Source organism: Sus scrofa, chromosome 14 (assembly GCF_054392235.1).
Source record: "Sus scrofa isolate SSC_HxYL_T2T_F1_AM1 chromosome 14, Sscrofa_HxYL_maternal_Yorkshire_Landrace_v2.0, whole genome shotgun sequence".
Lineage (NCBI taxonomy): Eukaryota > Metazoa > Chordata > Mammalia > Artiodactyla > Suidae > Sus > Sus scrofa.
Window position 1 is genome coordinate 74,406,111 of NC_139396.1, and position 19,754 is coordinate 74,425,864.

At 39.7% G+C, this 19,754-nt stretch overlaps 1 protein-coding gene across 10 annotated transcripts in view; it reads right to left on the reverse strand.

The window, feature by feature from the left end:
* CHRM3 (cholinergic receptor muscarinic 3) overlaps positions 1–8,049 on the reverse strand; it is a 542,465-nt gene extending 534,416 nt beyond the window's left edge. For 6 of the 10 annotated variants that reach the window (XM_084992562.1, XM_084992557.1, XM_084992560.1 and 3 more), the window contains exons 1-2: positions 7,484–8,049; positions 6,481–6,506 (exon numbers count right to left, since the gene is read on the reverse strand). The gene's annotated coding sequence lies outside the window, so the exon portion shown is untranslated. The remainder of the gene's footprint in view (positions 1–6,480; positions 6,507–7,483) is intronic. The other 4 variants (XR_014825490.1, XM_084992556.1, XM_084992554.1 and 1 more) reach the window with 1 other exon arrangement.
* Positions 8,050–19,754: the final 11,705 nt, after the last annotated feature.

Genomic DNA, 19,754 nt, shown 5'->3' on the forward strand with positions numbered 1-19,754 from the left:
TAAAGGGGATGCCCAAGGAACAGCTTCTCTGTGACTAAGAGGGGACAGGTGTATTTTTCTGTGACCTTAGTGAGGATGGAATACAGAGATCAAAGGATTAGAGCCAGAGATTGGTAAAATGAGAGGCTAGTGGATGCTATTCACTGAGTATAAATGAAAAGGGTTAAGGATGAAAATTTAGAAGGAGCACAATCTTTTGTTAGAATGACTTAACTTTGAACTGCTGAACTTTAAAGATTTTCTTATGGAAGAAAGATCAGAAATAGTCTCATCATCATTCTCAGAATGAGGAGGAAGCCAACATGCACAGTGAGGAGGAATCGGATTTCTGGCTCAGGGCAAGGAGGATCTGCCTCTCACTGCTTTGAAAATGGAATGAGGCGCATTGTGAGTGGTCATTTCTCAAATCAAACCACACAGTTTGACCATAAACAATGGGGAGTCACAAAGCAGAATGCTGTTCACTCATGACTTCTGCTTTGGGTCAAAGGATTCCCCCTCTCCAAGCAAAAATGTGTCCGTGTCCTAATCCCCCAAACCTGCGAATATGACCTTATATGGGAAAAGGTGTGAGAAAACTCAGGCTCCTGAGAGAAGGAGCTTATCCTGGATTTTCTGGGTGAGCCCTGAATGCCCTCATGTGTCCTTATTAGATGGACACCCAGAGGAGGAGACACATAGACTGAAAGAGAGGGGCAAGCTGACTCCAAGCTGACCCAGAAGAGGAGACACACAGACTGAAAGAGAGGGGCAAGCTGACTCCAGGCATAGTCTAGAGGCAGTCACAGGTGGGGACGTGCAGACAGCTACCAGAAGCTGCAGGGCCAAGTAAGGGCTCTCCCCTGGGGCCTTGGAGGGAGTGTGGGCCTGCCAACACCATGACTTCAGACTTCTGGCTCTAGAATTATGAGGCGGTACATTTCTGTTGTTTTCAGCCCTGGGAAATGAATACAATGTCTAACGTCACCTACTAGCCCTGAGAATACTTGAGATGCTCTTACCCCATTCTGATCATACGCTCCTAGAAGGCAGAGCCCTGGACTTACCCTTCTGAGTATCCAGAAAAAGACTGTCTGCTGTGCCCATCACATGAGGTAACACAGACAGGGAGCATTACCACAGAGGTACACAATCCTGTGTACAAGTGAAAAACAGAGATGGACAGATTGATAGTAGACAGATGACTGATAGACGCACTCCACTCAATCATTTATTAAAATTCACTTATTAAACACTCTCATGAAGTTAACTTCTTGGAGAGAATCATAAACCCTACTTGGGTTACCATTGATTGTCAAATTTAATATTAAAGGTTGTTAAGAACAACCAGAATTCAGAGGGGGGACATGCAGCTTATAGTTGCTTAGGTAAGTTTTCAGTTTCTTATAATTAAATGAACGAAGGGGGTTAACAATTTTTTTTCACAGGGAAAGCAGAGTGATAGCTGCACTCAAGGAAAGCTGAAAAAGATTGGCTAGTTCTTGTGTGATGAGAAGGGTTTGGGGGGTAAGTATGGAAGAAAGGACTCCACACAAAGGAACACTGTGACAATGCCAGTTTTTCTGCATGGTTCCCTCCCCAGGTGATAATGCATGTGGCACATGTTATGATGCATATGAGAAATCAAAGGCAAGGAGGACAGGAGGTCCTCTGAATTCATTTCATGTAGGATAACTTCTTTCCAATACAATTAGTTTGAGAGATCGCCACTTGAGACACTGGGATTTTAGACTATTCTGAACTAAGAAAAAATTGAACATCACCAAGAAAATCACTGTGTTCAATAATCCTTTTAAATGACCACACATCAATAGACATATAGGCACAGAAATAGCTAGACACAGATACAGAAAGATACATAGTTAGATTTATAGAGATAAATAGAGATAGATATACAGATACATACACAGATATAGATATCACAACAATACTTGAAACATATGGATACTTAGAGTCTACGAAATACCACAGGATTAGGATCCACTGGATGAAACTTCAAATGGACCTGGGCAAGCAGTGGTGCCCAGTTAAGCAGTAACTAGGTTTCCCTCCAGCCTGGGTCCCATGGGCAATTCTAATGAGGTAATCTACACCAAAGTGATAAGTTAAAATATACTAACAGAGGCTGTTAGCAGATCCTTTTTCCCAGAGCTTATTGGCAGGATATATTTCTGTGAATCTAATGCCATGGCCGTAGCTATCTGTGACCAATTAGAAGGCTGCAGTGGAAGAGCGTCAAAGCATCTCACATAAATACACAGACTTTGTGATAGACACCTGGTAGCCCCCTCTTTTCTGAAACCAGCTGATAATACTTTACTTTGGTTTAACCTCACCTGAATTTGATCCAAACAGCAGTCTTTGGAGGACATCCTGCCTGACCCAGGATGTCTAGAGGAGCACTACTTCCTGCAACAGAGGTGACTGAAGGTGGCATATGTTCTGGCTCAGCTGGTGCGCCGGATTTCAAGGGAACACAGGGGACAGGAAATAAGCTGGGGCTAGGCTAGAACAAATGACCTAATGAAGGATTAATTCTGTAGTGGAGAGTCAACAACTCAAATTACAGTGGCCAGGAGGAGTGTGGAGAATGGAGATTTGATCCTGCCAACAATGACACACAAGATTTGTCAAGTTGAACTTGGCAGCACAAGTCTCCAGGCAGAAGGGACACACTGGCAAAAGGGTGGCTGTGCCCCAGGCCCAGGGCTGCAGTAGAGACTGGCAAGAGAAGAGATGGACTCCTGCTTCTGGACAGAAATTCTTGGAAAGGGTGAGACTAACTGTCAAGGTCACACTAAAGTCTTTCCAGGCAAGGAGTCTTCATTGTGGCTCAGGGGGTTACAAACCCAACTAGTATCCATGAGGATGTGGGTTCCATCCCCAGCCTTGCTCAGGGGGTTAAGGATTCATCATTGCTGTGAGCTGTGGTGTAGGGTGCAGATGTAGCGCTGATCCCACAGTGCTGTGGCTGTAGCATAGGCTGGCAGCTGCAGCTCTGATTCGACCCCTAGCATGGGAACTTCCATATGCTGCAGGTTTGGCCCTAAAAAGTAGGAAAAAAGGAAAAAAAAAAAAAAAAAAAAAGCTTTCCAGCTTTCCAGGCAAGATTGCAGTCCTACAAATGCAAACTGAGAACAGGAGAGAAGTGCAGACCAATGAAAGGGCAATGATGAAAAGAGCTGCAGAAACAGGCTAGCTGGGCACAGGGGTTACTAGAGCTCACTAGGCTTAGTGCAGGTAAACTCATCCATGGTCTGCCTGGTTGACAAATCAGAAAGGTCTCACCAGAGCAGGGCTGCGGAAGGCAAGAGCTCAGAGCCATAGTGCATCTGTCAGCTACTGTTTGTCTAGTCACAGTCAGTTATTTTTTCCAGGATTATTTCTCCTCTAAGGGTGGACATTCTGGGTGACTTCAGCCTGAGCTGGCACAACGGGTGAGAAGATAGCGGTGGCTCAAATACTCCTGCTGCTGGCTTGCTATCATGGCCTGGGGATCCTGGGTCCTGTCAATGTGGTAAGCCACAGAGAAGTCAAAACAGGCATATGCCAGTCAGAGAAACTGGCCTTTGGGGGTGCATGAACAGGAAGTTCCAACAGGGGGAGAACAAAATTGCCAGCCTGTCAGAGGCGGGCACCTGCAAGCCTCCAAAACTTCTGGACAAAAAAGGAGCACACAGCAGCCAACTACTGAGCCAGAGGGACATTTACACACTGGCTCTCCAGGCTCCAAGCCAAGGAATATCAAGGTGGGTGTGCATCCAAATTGTGCCCTGTGTTTTGTAGTGCTAAAGAGACTGATCAGACGTGTACATGCATCATAGCTTTCAACCCTCAAAACTACTCTGCACTATCCCATTTCTGGTAAAGAAATGTTCCAGAGATGGAACACAGTTTTCATACAAGGCCCACTTCGGTCCAATATTTTCTATAGTTTCACTGCAACAAAACTATTTTTGTTTGTTTGAAGACAATGCCAATGCAGATGTGTACTGCCCAAAATATGCAACTTTTAGGGAATGGGGAAGCCTAAAAGGGTCCTCCAGATACTGGGTTTATAAGTGAAAGGGGGTGCCTTTTGCACCTGCACAGCCTTTCTATGGAGTGCCCATGGAGCAAGAAGTGACTACTGATTTAGGATTCAAAGGTCTACTTTGAATTTGACTGGATCAAGGATCACTTCCTCAGTGGAGAAGATGGAACCTGTCAGACTGGAGAACTTGCAGTTAACTTCCTATTTGACTAGCTTTGTTTCCTATCAGGTTCATTAGATGATTTCTCCACATTTTCCCTCTCAATTAAAACTTTCTATTAAAGTTGAAATTCTATCCCAAGGTTCTGTTAAAACTATTAATAACCAAGATAGGGATTCCACTGGACTCAACGAAATTGAGAGGTGAAAAATCTTGTGGAACATTTCACTGTCATCACACCTGGGAAAGCACTCCAGTCAAGGATTAAGCATGAGACACATTTTATTATCCTGATTAATTTTGAAAAATCACCATGGTGGAGGGTTTTGTGTTTTTTTGGGGGGGGCCCAATATGGCTTGATGTTATTCTGTAAGAAAAATGTGTTTTAAACTACCAACCTATTGTATAAAATAAAACATTTTCAGTCACTCACTGATACTTCAGAACCACAATGTGAAGATAATGCTGTTAGTCATAATACATTATGATACAAAATTAGCTCCCATAAGTGAAGGACAGATGCATCTCTCTGCATACCGATCAGAGGCTCAGGCTTCACATGATTCACAGTTCATTCATCTCATAACTGAAGTGCCACTACACCACAGCTGTTCTCAACAGAACTTCCCTGCACTGCGAAGAAGACCCGTTTTCTAATAGTTGCACTGACAGTGTCCAGGCCATTTAGGGGTAAGCAACTGATTTTGCAAATGTGAAACAACTTTATTCAGCAAGAATACTACATTGGCTCGGGAAATGATAGAGGAAATTTTAGCTTAAAAACCTGAACAAAGTTATTTCTTTATAATTTTCAAATACACAAGGCAGCTTTGCTTTTGATCATATGGTTTAATTTTCTGTCTAATCAGTTTCCTGATATGGATTCAAGAAATTCTAGTTCTGCAAATTTCATATTCCCCCACTCCTCCGGGCTCATGCTCAACAGGTTGCCTGCAATTAAAAGCTAAAATAGCATTAAAAGAAGTCCATGCTTTGACACTGTATCTTAAAATAACAAGCAAAATTTCTTTTGTAAGGAAACAAATCAGTTGTCTTTATAAGGAAGAGAAAATGAAAGGGTGCACCCTAAAGAACTTTTAAGTATGCCTAAATAATCTTCAGGAATAAGTAATATTTTTGAAGTTATATTGTCCCTGAAAGGAAAATAAGGTAATATATATTCATATATTTCTCTAAACTACAAAGAAAAGTTTCCTAAATAAGTTTAAAGGTAGGTTTAATGGAGAACTACTCGTTATTATAACATTCTCAATCGTTCTCTAAATCTTAACCAATTCCATCAACATGCTAACCTTTTTCCCAAATTACACTTTTCTCACAACTTCCCATGCAAAAGATATACAGTGTTAAAGATCCTTTTCAAAATCTACTTTTAATTTCCTATTCTTTTAAAAACATAAGTACATCGGAATAAATATTGATTGTCGTTTTAAAAATCAGTATTTCACTACTGCTATTTTCATATTAAATCCAATATTATAGCACTCCCCCACCCTACAGAGACAATCTAAATCAGACCTGCAATGTAATTAACTTTAAACGGGTAATTTAAGCTCAAGTTATATGTCCATATGGAAACCCGTTTCAAAATTAATGTGCTTTCTAGCTCAACAGTAGCTAATCACATATTAAATTAATTGTGACAAACTATGTAAACAAAATCTAAAGACAGGTTATTCAGTGATAGGAGTGTATGATCTAAACTACATGTCTGTGGCATGTTGAATGCACACTTGGAGAAGCAAGCATGTTTCAAGTATGCTCCGCAATACCAGCTCCCATAACAAGAGGGTGCACCCAATGCCATATCCATCCCACCACATTTGGAACAGAAAGACCTCGGGTGTTTTTTGGCTTTGGGTTTTTTTTTTTTTTTTAATTATTAAGCTACTACCACAAATCTGGTCTAAATGTGTGGATTTGTTCTAGGGGCAGCTCTGCCCTTTCTGAAGTGTGTGTTCTTATGCAGGGTCTCTTAAGTAGATACCTACCGGGCATTGTTTTAAATACAGGAAATGGTGATCGATGTTTCATGCATCATAATGGTCTTATAACATAAGATTATCTGGGACTACAAAACCAACAAATACACTTTTTACAAAGATTATTTTTCACGTCATAACCCGGAAAGACCTCAAATGGAGGAGTAGGCTATCTGTTGTGCTGGCATTCAGAGGGCAAGAGAGAAATGAAATGTCTGTGCAAAGCACACAGTGAAATAATCAGTGTCCTTAACAACATAAACGCTCAGATAAATACATTTACCTTCTAAGGAGAGTCGTCACTTCACACTGCAAGCGTGGGCAGCGGGAAGAAAGCATACATCCTTAGAGCCATCGGACAGGTTCAAAGAGCACTTGCAGACAAATCAATGTTTGCATTTTGAAATCTGTCCATATGGATGCAATTCGCAACCCCCTGCTTCGTCTACCACTTCCAAACTGCGTGCTAGGACAGTGGCGCACACGCAGTGGCCGAAAAGGATCACAATTCCAACAGGCACAGGCGCGAAGTAGACAAGTGAATTCTGCTGCTGGAGTCAACCCTTCCCCAGCCTCTAGCGCTTAACATCGCACAGAAATTAACCCAGCTGTAAGGAGGCTGTGCTACGGGAGGATTCCAGAGAGGAGATCCGGTGCAATTCAGCGTCTGCCACCCGGGGAGCGTACTCTCCCAGGGTCCGTAAGGACGCGCACCCGCTCTACGGACCTTTGCCCAGGTGTTACACTAAACTAAACTATATTTGCCACTTCGTCCCTGAAATGCAATCCGAACTGGCGGCCCAGCGGGTGTCTGCTTTAGCTTTCTTAAAAGCGTTAGAAAATCAAATGCAGGCACACACACGCCCGGCGGAGAACCGCCTCTGGTCTGGTCACTTTGTGCCTCCATTCCCACACTGGGGGAGAGTGAATGCAAGCGGAGAGCTGGGTGGGGCATGCCAGGTTCTCTCCCCGCCGGGGTTCGTATTATTCCCGCCGCTTTCACCCGCACACGGTGTCACCCTGGCATTCCCCACCCTTGGTCCCAGAACTCCAACTCCACACCAGATCGCGCTCTCTCCAGATGCAGACCTCCCCCATCCCCACCCCTGACCAACAGACCAAGTCTCCTCTCCTTCCTCAGCTCTTTAAACTCCCCAAAGCAAGGGCATATCCTACCAGCGCAGAAAACTTTTTCCTCCTTTTGCAACGCAATAAGGCAAGAAACCAGGTCAGCCGCTGCCGCCACCCGCTTTGCTCAGCGCCGGGTTGGCGGGAGCCTTCCTTACCTGGCCGCTGCGCCCCAGGTGCTGTCTCACGCCGGTGGTCCGCGCCTCCCAGGTGCACGGTGGTCTCCCAGTCCACCTTTCGCTGGTCGCCTCCCGCCTGGTGTTCAGGAAGCGAGTGTCTTAGGACCGCGCGCCCATGCCCCAGGCAGTCCTTCGGTTCATCGCGCTGTCTTTCCAGAAGCGCTGTCACCGCCGGGGAGAAATAATGAGCGTGGGGATTCGGAGTGGCACCCACTTGCACCGCTGTGTGCGCTCCGAGGTCCGAGAGCACTCCGCCCGCGCGTCACATGCCGCCTCCAGGCAGCGGCATCGGCACCTGCCCCAGCGCCCGTGCTCCTGTTCCGCTTCGCCGCCCCCGGGTCCGGCCCCGGCCCCCTGCACGCACTAGCTTTCACTGCACGTTCTTTTCCCTCTGTACCCCCTTCACTTTTCCCCCTTCTTCTTTCCTCTTCTCTCTTATCTTGTATTCTCTTTTTCCACAAGCTGACATGCGGTGCTCCAAGGGGTGGAGAGTCCTTCCCTCCTCAAGAACTCTTCCTTTGCCTGGTGGTGGCGGTCGTGGCTACAGCCGGCCGCTCCTCCTACCGTAGCTCCGCTCCTCCTCCTCCAGGGCTGCAGGCGCTGCTGTAAAGCACACGCTGCCTGGAGAGACCCCACCTGCTTGGCTTCCGAGCATGCCCAGTTGCCCCGCTGCCGCGGCCGCGACTCCCGCGTGCCGGCTCCGCCCGGCAGGCCGACCCTGAAGGGGAAGAAGGGCACCCTGCTGTGCGAGAGCCCAGCGCCCCCTGGGGAGCCGTGGGCTCCCCGAAGGCGGGAGATTCACTTGCCCAGCCCGGCCACGCGTTTCCCCTGATTGCGCCCCAGGTCCTTCAAGAACAGATTTTGTTGGCCAATTAGTTTCATCGTGTTCTCTTCTAAATTGGTTTGCTTGAATTGCTTGTAAGGGTGGAAGGAAGTAGAGTCTTGGGCACAATTTACTGATGAAAGAACATCACAATCACAATAACAGATAACAATAAGGAACAGTTACAACATTCGACTCTGTGGAAAACCTTTCCCTAGAGAGCACGACGCCTTTATTTTTTGACATTTAGTGAAGAGTATGTTCTTATAGAGCAATATGCTAATTATTAGAGGACTTCTTGGTTTTTCCTTCTCTACAAGTTTACACCTTAGGTAAATGAGACAAATGTGTGAAAAAGGCACTTGTGTGTGTGCGCAAGCAAGCACACGGTTTTTGTTTTTAAAATCAGAATAAAAGGATCTTGCTAGCTAGGCTAGCTTTTAAATTTCATATATAAGAAGAGAAATGAGAAGCTAAAATGGGAGAAGGGGGGAAAAAGGAAAAAAAAAGTTAGGAAGAAGGGGGTAGGGGGGAAAATAAATTTCTTACTATACTTTAAGCTAACCTAGGTGCAAACAAGTGGAAAGATCTCAAAGTTGCAAAGATGCCAAGGCTGCCTCACAGCATGCTAAAAGCATTTTAAAGAGTATGTAAGGAAAGATCATAGGAGACCCCCACAAGGAAGGACAGAGACAATTAACAGTGGTAATAAGGGGCAAAGTTAGAGCACGATATGAAATGAAACTTTTAATAATATTGAGAGGCAAAATGATTGTGTTAATTTTATTTGGAGCAAGACAATAAACAGGAAAAGATAAAAACCTTCTTTGCGAAAATAAGTAATGTTAAGAGAAAAGAGAAAAAGAAATACACAAATTCCTTTCTCAGTCTATACACTTAGTTCTAAGTAGAACAGTCTAAGATAGAAAGGACTAAATGTTGATTAGAGAGAATTAAGATAATAGGAAAAAGACAGTGAGAAAACATGTAGCTATTTAAATTAGTACAGTATCCAAGCTCAGGTGATTTACATGCAGAACACCAGAATGATAATGATCTTAATACAGAAGCCATCTTGTTTGGATAACTCTCAGATAGAAACATATTTCCCTAATCTTCAAAGCAAACTTTCAAAGAAATGTTTTATCCCCATTTAATAAAGGAGAAGGACAGTAATAAATAATAAAGGAAATTTAAAGGACCAAGTAAATTGCCCATTACATAGCTAGTATGAGGGTTATGATGCAAATTTAACATATCTTTCCCATTACATAAAATTGCCATTTGCCTGTGGGAACAGGAGTGGCATTGATAATATTTAGTAAATCCATAAACAACAGAAAACGGACTAGGAAAGGGGGCATGTAGATATATTTTTTAAAAGTAGATACCATTATCTATATGGTGATTAAGTTTGAAATGATTTCCAGGCAATATTCTAGAGAAGAGAGTGAAATGAATTATTTGGCAGTAGTCAGAAAAGAATAGGGAACAATTACAATGTAGTAAAAATCTCTTACAAGGCTAACTTTATTTCTCCTTATAAGTAGCCTTATAAGTAAACATACATAAGGCACTTTCTAATTCCAGCCAAACTTCCCTTTATCCTTATGAACAAGATAAATGTAAACTGGTATTAGTATTGAACAAACTAAAAACTAACAGTTTAGAGTTGCCCCCAAATGTCCTAGTAAGTAGATTCTTCTTAGAGTAAAGTATTTGATTCTGAGTTTACTGCCCTACTATTCACCAGATTTATCAAATTATATCGAAGAGAAAACTATAAAAGGAAGACTAATTAGATCTGAGAAGGAACCAAATGAGGGACAGCGCTAATTTGCAAGATGCCAAAATCAGAACCCAAAGAGTACTTTACTTTGGATGTTGAGCTAAAACAAGAGATAAACTAGAACTAAAATATATTTTGAAATCATGCATTTTAGCTTTGTTTAAAAAAAAACAGGATAAGCATAGGATCTATTCATTTATTCTATTATTAGACAAGACTACTTTAGATATGGACAAGACAGTACCTAATAGCACACTTACCCTTCTACCATGAAATAATTACAAAACCTAGACAAAATATATAGAACTATGCTTTCAGTTAGCAACAGCAACACAAGGTTGCAATGTTGGGTCAGAGGAGGCATGTGAGGAGACCAGTCACAGGGATATTTTTCCAGGGGCTGTTTTTTTCCAGCAGAAGTACTGGGAGTTTGAGACCAAGCAGTGAGTGTCACCAGTTAGAGGACACAAAGCACAAGAGCTGCAAAGGTAACGGAGATTTGGGAGGGCACAAGGGTATTCAGTTGGCAAAGTCAGGGGCCAACTGAGGAAACCCTAAAAGTCTCTGGAAATTCTGGTGAGCTCCCTAGCTGAATGCCTGTGCTGCATGGTCCCAGGAGCTTGACTCTGGAGCCTGATAAAGTACAGTGGCTAAGAAGTAGAAATATAAAAATTTCAGTTATGGGAAGATATTGGGACCCAGCCAGAGTAGACTTTGGCAAACACCTTAGAATTTGGTTGAGACCCCCCGAAGAATAATTTCTAGGTGTATGAATAATGCCTTAGGAGAATGAATAAAACCAAAATAAACTTGTCCTAATGAAACCAAAAGCAGGCCTTTGCAGGATTAAAGTAAGCCATGAGTTATTTAACCATCTGTGGAGTAAAAACTCAAAATTCATTAGAGGAAGAAAACTGAAGCTAGAACTTTTGCAAATGCAGTATGCAATAAAAACTTATTAGACACAGAAAGGGGAAGAAAAGAGTATTTGATGACAAAAATAAGTAACAATATATTTCATAGAGATCAAAAAATGACCTACATTTTGGAATTAATAGTCAAAGTTTTCTGAATAACCATAAATAACATATTAAGTAAACTATGCTAGAAATGGAATAAATGAATATACAGATAGAAAATTTCAGCAGATTATACATATTATAAAAAAGAATTAAATGAGCTTTTTGGACTGCTAAATCAAGAACTAACTAGATGTATTTAAAAGGCACATGGACACAACAGAAGATAGGACTGATACAAGTCTATGGAGAATATCTGCAAAGAGGAGAGAAGACCAGAAGCAGTATTTGGAGAAATAATGCATGAGAACTATTCACAGCTGATGAGAGGTGTCAACCCAGAAATTCAAGAAGCTTAATGAACCCAAAGCAAAGAAAATTTCAACTAGGTCCATAAGATGCAAATCGTTGAAAACCAAAGATAAAAAAGAAAACGTTAATTCCAGCCAGAAAATAATTTCATCTTTGGAGGAATAATGTGGATGAACACTGACTTTAACAGAAAAATAATGGAAGCCAGAAGATAATAGAGAGATGTATTTAAGGTACTGAAAGAAACAAAAACAAACAAAAATTTGTCAAAACTAGAATTCTGAGCCCATTGAAAATAACTTCAGACAAAAGCTAAGAGAATTCATTGTCACCTGACCATAAACTACAAGATCTACTGAAGGATATTCTTCGAGGTGAAGGAAAGTGATCCTGGATTGAATTACAGAAGTGTAAGCAAAAGTAAACAGCTCCAGAAAAGGTAAGTGTGTGAGAAGATAGAAAGATTATTAACTGTTTAAAGTATAAACAGTGGGAATATCTTATGGGGTCTCAAACATATATTGAAGTCAAATATATATATATATATATATCAATAATACTAAGGTGGAAATAATAAATTCTACCTTACTATTTTGCGTTTAGTAATGATTTAAGGTAGAGTATTAAGGATGATCCTTTTTTAGTGTAACCAGTGGAAGAAGTATACCTATATGTATAAAAAAGAAGGTAATAGAAAAGATAAAATTGAATTGTAAACTATACTTGATTGATGTGATAGAAAGCAGGAAAGGAAGAATTGATAAAGAACAGATGTGTCACATGGAAAACAATAGCAAGAGGGAAAACCTAACACACAACTGTATCATTAATTAATCAAAGATAAACGGCCTTTAAAAAGACAAATGTTTTCAGAATGGATTAAAAAATACCCAACTATTTGTTGTTTACAAGAAACATACTTTAAATGTATGAATATGTAAAGGTGAAAATAAAATGATGGAGAAATTCTACCATGCATATACTGAACACTTTTAGGTGTTGATTCTCTTCAAATAGGTCTATAGTTCTAGAGTGATCCCAGTCAAAATCCCTATAGTATTTGTATGTATAAATTAACAAGGTGATTTTACAATGTTTATATAAATACACAGGGACTAGAGTAACTAAAACAATATTGAAGAATTTAAAAATAGGACTTTAGACTCACTACCGTATTTTCAAATTATTATAAACTTACAGTAATCAGGACATTGTGGTATTGGCAGAAAGAAAAGAAAATAGACATACATACATATACATTTGTATTTCATACATATATTTCGTATGAAGAGACTGTGGACACAGAATAGCCAATGCAATGCTAAAGGAAAAGAACAAAGTTTGAGTACTGACATTACCCAACTTTAAGACTTATTATGAAACTATGTAATCAAGATAGTGTGGTAATTGTGGAAGAATAGGAAAATAGATCAATGGCACAGAATAGAGAGCCCAAGGAGAGACCTCGAAAAATATAGCTAACAAAGGCACAAAGGCAGTAAGATGGAGAAGAGGCAGTCTTCACCAAATGGTGCTGGAATAACTGTGCATCCATCCACATGCAAAGAATTGAGTCAAGGCACAGACCAGACACTCTTCATAAACATTAATTCTAAATGGATCATAGATCTAAATGTAAAATGCAAAACTACAAAACTCCAAGAAGATAACATAGGGTAAAACCTCCTGCCCTTGAGTATAGCAATGAGTTTTTAGGCACAATACCAAAGGCATGATTCATGAAAGAAATAATTGATACTATGGATTCCATTAAAATTAAAATCTTCTGCTCTGTGAAAGGTAATGTCAAAGAAATGAGAAGAAAAGCCAGTGACCGAGAGAAAATATTTGCAAAAAACGCATCTGATAATGAACCATTATTCAAAATATACCAAGAAGTCTTAAGATTCAATAAGAAAACAAATGGTCCTATTAAAAAATGTGCAAAGACCTTAACAAACACTCACTAAAGAAAATATATAGGTGGGGAGTTCCCATCGTGGCATAGCGGAAACAAATCTGACTAGGAACCACGAGGTTGTGGGTTCGATCCCTGGCCTCGCTCAGTGGGTTGCTGTGAACTGCAGCATAGGTTGCAGACATGGCTTGAATCCAGCATTGCTGTAGCTATGGTGTAAGCCAGCAGTTGTAGCTCCGATTTGACCCCTATCCTGGGAACCTCCATATGCCATGGTGGAGCAAAAGCAAAAGAAAATATAAGGATGGCAAATAAGAACATGAAAAGATGCTCCACATTACAAGTCATCATGGAAATGCAAGTTAAAACAACTGTGAGATACCATTACACACCTATTAGTATGGTCCAAATCTGGAACACCAAGTGCTGAAGAGGATGTGGAACAAAGGAACTCTCATTCATCACTAGAAAGAATGCAAAATGTTACACCCACTTTGGAAGCATTTTGGAAACTTCTTATAAAACAAAATATACTCTCACCTTATGATCCAAAAAAATGCATTTCTTAGTATATATTCAAAGGACTGAGAAACGTACATCCAAACAAAAACCTGAACATGAATGTATACTGCAGCTTTATTTGTAACTACCAAAACTTGGAAAACACTGAGGTGTCATCAGTAGGCAAATGGACTAATAAACTGATACATCCAGACAATGTGATACTATGCAGCACTAAAATGAAATGGGCTATCAAGCCATGAAAAGACATGGAAGAACCCTAAATAAATATTACTAAGTGAAAAATGCCAATCTGAAAAGTCTATATATTGTATGATTCCAACTCCATGAGATGTAAATGGAAAAACTTTTTACCTGAGGCCGTAAAAAATCAGTGGTTGCCAAGGACTGGAAGGGAGGGAAGAATGAAGAGATGGAGCACAGATGATTTTTAGCACAGTGAAAATACTCTGATACCAAAATGACAGATATATGTAGTTATAAATTTGTCCATAGAGTGTACAACACTGAGAGTGAACTGTAATGTAAACTATGGACTTTGTGTGATTATGATTTGCCAATGCAGGCTTATCAATCGTAGCAAATGTACCATTCTGGTGAGGGATGTTGATATTGTCAGAAGCCATGCATGTGTGCAGAAGGTGGTAATGGGAAATCTTTGTATGTTCGTCTCAATTTAACTGTTAACTTAAAACTGTTCTAGGAGATCCCATCGTGGCGCAGCGGTTAACGAATCCAACTAGGAACCATGAGGTTGTGGGTTGGATCCCTGGCCTTGCTCAGTGGGTTAAGGATCCAATGTTGCTGTGAGCTGTGGTGTAGGTTGCAGAGCGGCTTGGATCCCGCGTTGCTGTAGCTGTGGCATAGGTGGGTGGCTAGAGCTTCAATTAGACCCCATATACTACCGGAGCGGCCCTAGAAAAGGCAAAAAGACAAAACAAAACAAAACAAAACCCTGTTCTAAAAATTGTCTTAAAAATTAGAATTTAATAACAATGAAAAAAATAGAAAGTCCAGAAATAAACTCCCATATTTATTTTAACAATCGAATCAGTCAAGGACAGAGTAAATTATTTTTTTTTGTCTTTTTTTGCCCTTCTTTTTCTTTTCTTTTCTTTTTTTTTTTAGGGCCACAGCTCACGGCAATGCCTGATCCTTAACCCACTGAGCGAGGCCAGGGATCCAACCAGCAAACCTCATGGTTCCTAGTTGGATTCGTTTATGCTGCGCCACCATGGGAACTCCAAGAGTAAATTAATTTATGGTGGTTGTTACTTGATTGGAGGGGAGTATTTACAAGAAAGGGAAAAGAAAAATTTGTGGAGTGAAGATAATGCTCTATCTTTATCTGAATGGTGGTTACCAAAGTAAATACCTCTGTAAAAATTTATCAAACTGCATGCTTACTGTGTGTGCATATTTCCATTTTCGTGTCATATTTCAAACTTAAAAAATTATATGTTAAGTATTTATTAGATGCAAAGCACTAGCTCCAACACAAGGTAGAAAATGCAAACTTGAGTGACCCCTAATTCCTGCTCTCAAGAATGGGCATACTTTTTCTTTAACAAAAACTTGGGATGAATTTGCTAGAAAAAAACTTGTAGAATTTTCCTTGTGTTAAGAGAATAAAAGTAGTAAGTTGACTTCACGAGGCAATCGTTCCTTAGCACTCTGTTTTGCACAGAGTAGTTTTGATGATTTCAAAGTCTACCAGATTTTAAGAATTGAGAACCAAGGATAGAATGATTGAGATTCATTTTAAGTTTTCATTCAGCCCCTTATTCACTTACTTTAAAGCAGGCATTGAACTTTGCTAAATGCCTGGCACTAGGCTATGTTTTATGGATTTCAAGACATGTCAGTTAATAGTTAAAGAATGTAGCTCTTCTTAGAAGACTTACAGGACATGAATGGCTCTTTTAAACTTTTGAAGCAAGGGTAAACAAATTATGTAGTTCTAGAGGAAGTTATGGGGATATGGGCTCCAGATCATGATAAGGAAGACCTAGCTTAACCTTTATAAAGTGTCCATTTGTCTTAAAGAAGTGATGAGATTCTAATCTCTGGAAATATTCCAATATAGGCCAATAATAGTATCAATCACTTTTGAACCCCATCTTTGTGCTTAGGTGATATGCTATGAACTTTTTATTTATTCTAACAACTCCCTTTTCAGGAAATTTATTTTATTGCCCTTTTGGAGATGGGGAAACTGGACAAGTGACAGAAAAAAATCCAAACACAGTTGGTAATTTCTCTCCTTTAGATGATGATTTTTAAAGAAACTTAGCAGGGGGATTCCTATAAGGTTGGAGGACGTGTATGACCTTTAAATTCCTTTCCAACTCAAACATATTGTGAATTTATCTTGTATGCATGATGGTCCTGATTTTGTGCACCTGTAGCTATATGATTCACCAAGTATTCTTCGGGAGAAAATAACATACATACATCCAAGCTCTTATAGGAGTGCCAATACAAGGAAAAACTCAAGTTTGAGCTTATTCTCTTCTTAGTTGGTTACCCTCTACCTATTTGTCATAAATGCCTTTGGTAAGGAGTTGCTATTGATGGGTTTCTCTAGTAGAATTTGGAAGATGGAGATGACAGCTGGAGCTCTGCTCTAGGACACTGCAACAGCTAATAAGGTGACTATGTTAGCAGAGACATGAGATAACCCAAAAAAGTAGCTGGGAGAGAAAAGGGGTCCATAAATAGCTGATGAGAAAAATGTTGGTGATCATATATTCCCTTTTCTCTTGGTTTTGCTTTTGCCTCTTTCTTCTGATAATACTAAGGTTTGTTGGAATGTAGTTCAGCTGGAGCTCTGGTTTATTTCTCTCCCTGTGTCTTGATTCTCACTTAGTTCCCTTCAGACTTTGGCCCTCTTCCTGTTGCTCTGTGTTTCATACTTGATCCATCTCATCCACAGCCAAGACTTCCACTATCTCAGATTTAATGATGACAAAGTCAGCATTGCCCAGTGGAACTCGTTTTCACTCCTCTCCATTTCCAAACCTTTTTCCTATTGAATGTTTCATGTCACCTAGTGACAGATCTCTAGTCTATTACATAACAGTCCTATATTCCTTGACTCATCGTCTTACACCTTAAATAAATCACTAGGTGCCATTGAATTCATTCCCTATAAATTTCATAAACTTATAAATCTATTGAGATTTAAAAATCAGAATGTTAATAAGAAATATCAAGAGTGAGAACAGTTTTAAAGCAAGAAAATGACCTTTTAACTTGGTAGTTGAGGCAATGTCATATTCAGGAACAGTATGACAATATTATGTCTAACATTTATATGTAATACTTTGATATACTGTTTCTGTTAGTTTGACCTCAATGGAACCATTTTGTAGGGGTGAAAACACACTAGAATAGGCATGAATGTCTTGTCAAATGTGACAGAAGTTAATAGATATCAGAAGTTGGATTCATATTTATTTTTCTATCACTCCTAAAATCACACAGTGATGATTTCTGCCTACAAATAAAATTATTCTGGTGGTAGTAACAGTTGTTCTTAAGTAAAATTAGATGAAATTAAAATTTATGGTCTTTATTATGAATCAATGACTTCTTACATGTAATTGTTTCATAATATATAAATTTAAATTTTTTAACATGTCTCATTGACTTTGGATTATCCGTGGTATAATTTTTGACTCATGAATTTGCCTTCTGTCATCTTTTACAAGTTTTAGAGTTTGTGTACTCTAGAGAACCTGTACCCAGGAACACAAAATAATTACAACAAAGTCAGAAATGCATAATTTAGAAATTGAATGTTCTTGTAAAAATATCATAAAACCAATTAAAAAGCCATCTATACATTATTCTTGATTATATGTTGAATTATTAATGCTTATAATTAAGACTTAATTATGTATCATTAAATATATTGACTGAGGCTTCCAGAGCTGTTAACCATGTAGATTGTGCTAAAATGACCACAGCCTTATCTAAACAGTGTGAAGACTGTATTTTGACTTGTAACAAAACTTTCTATTACTGTTTCAGTTTCTGTAAACATTTCATTTGGGTTGGAGTTTCTTTTTGCTGGCACACCTCTAAGACATTCTGGAATTCTGAATTTCCTTCCTTCCCTCCTGTGTCTTTTTCTCCTTCCCTCCCTCTATTCCTCCTACTTTCCTTTCCATCTTCTTTCTTCCTTTCCCCTTAGTATTTCAAGGTCAATAAATCAATACTTCTCTCTCCCAATATTAATAACTCTGTACTAGCATTTATTAGTTTTAATTGCATCCACTCTTCTCTGCCTCTACTACCTTATTCTAAACAATTGTATTTCTTTCCTGAACGTTTGTGGGAAGACTCTTATAATTTCTCTCCCAGCTTGATCTTCACCACTGCAGAAAGAATAATATTTTGAAGTCTCTTGATAATGCAATTTCTATCTCTATATTCCCTGGGTGAGGAGGATCTGTTACAATATTCAGAGTTCCTATAAAACATTAATCAAGGAAATTAAAGAAGATGTAAAGAAATGGAAAGATATTCCATGCTCCTGGGTTGCAAAAATTAATATTGCAAAAAGAGCTATACTACCCAAAGCAATCTACAGATTCAGTGAAATCTCTATCAAATTACTCATGATGTTATTCGCAGAACTAGAACAAACAATCCAAAAATTTAGATGGAACCACAAAAGACCCAGAATTAACAAAGCAATTCTGAAGAGCAAAAACCAAGCAGGAGGCATAATTCTCCCAGACTTCAGGCAATATTACAAAGCCACAGTCATCAAGACAGTGTGGTACAGGTACCAAAACAGACATATAGACCAATGGAACAAAATAGAGAACCCAGACACCTATGGTCAATTACTCTTTGACAAAGGAGGCAAGAACATAAATGGGAAAAAGACAGTCTTTTCAGCAAGCATTGCTAGGAAACCTGGACAGCTGCATGCACATCAATGAAACTATAACACACCCTCACACCATGCATGAAAATAAACTCAAAATGGCTTAAAGATTTAAACACAAGACAAGACACCATCAAAATCCTGGAAGAGAACATAGGCAAAACATTCTCTGACATCCTAGAAGAGAACATAGGCAAAACATATTGTCTCATATTCATATTCACATCCTCAAAGCAACAGAAATAAGAGCAAAAATAAACCAATGGGACCTAATCAAACTGACAAGCTTTTGCACTGCAAAGGAAACCATAAAAAAAAAAAAAACCACAAAAGGACAACTTACAGAATGGGAGAAAACAGTTTCAAATGATGCAACTGACAGGGGCTTAATCTTTAGAATATACAAGCAACTTATACAACTCAACAGCAAAAAAGCCAACAACCCAATTGAAAAATGTGCAGAAGACCTGAATAGACATTTTTCTTTTTCTTTTTCTAAGGCTGCACCTGAGGCATATGGAGGTTCCCAGGCTAGAGGTCTAATTGGAGCTGTAGCCACCAGCCTATGCCAGAGTCACAGCAACATGGGATCTGAGCCATATCTGCGACCTACACCACAGCTCACCACAACAACCGGATCTTTAACCCACTGAGCGAGGCCAGGGATGGAACCCGAAACCTCATGGTTCCTAGTTGGATTCGTTAACTACTGAGCCACGACAGGAACTCCATTGAATAGACATTTTTCCAAGGAAGATGTACAGATGGCCAACAAGCACATGAAAAATGCTCAACATCACTGATGATTATTAGAGAAATGCACATGAAAACTACCACGAGGACCTATATGCCGAGAACTATAAAACCTTAATCAAAGAAATCAAAGAAGATGTAAAAAAATGGAAAGATATTCCATGTTCCTGGATTGGAAAAATCAATATTGTGAAAATGGCCATCCTACCCAAAG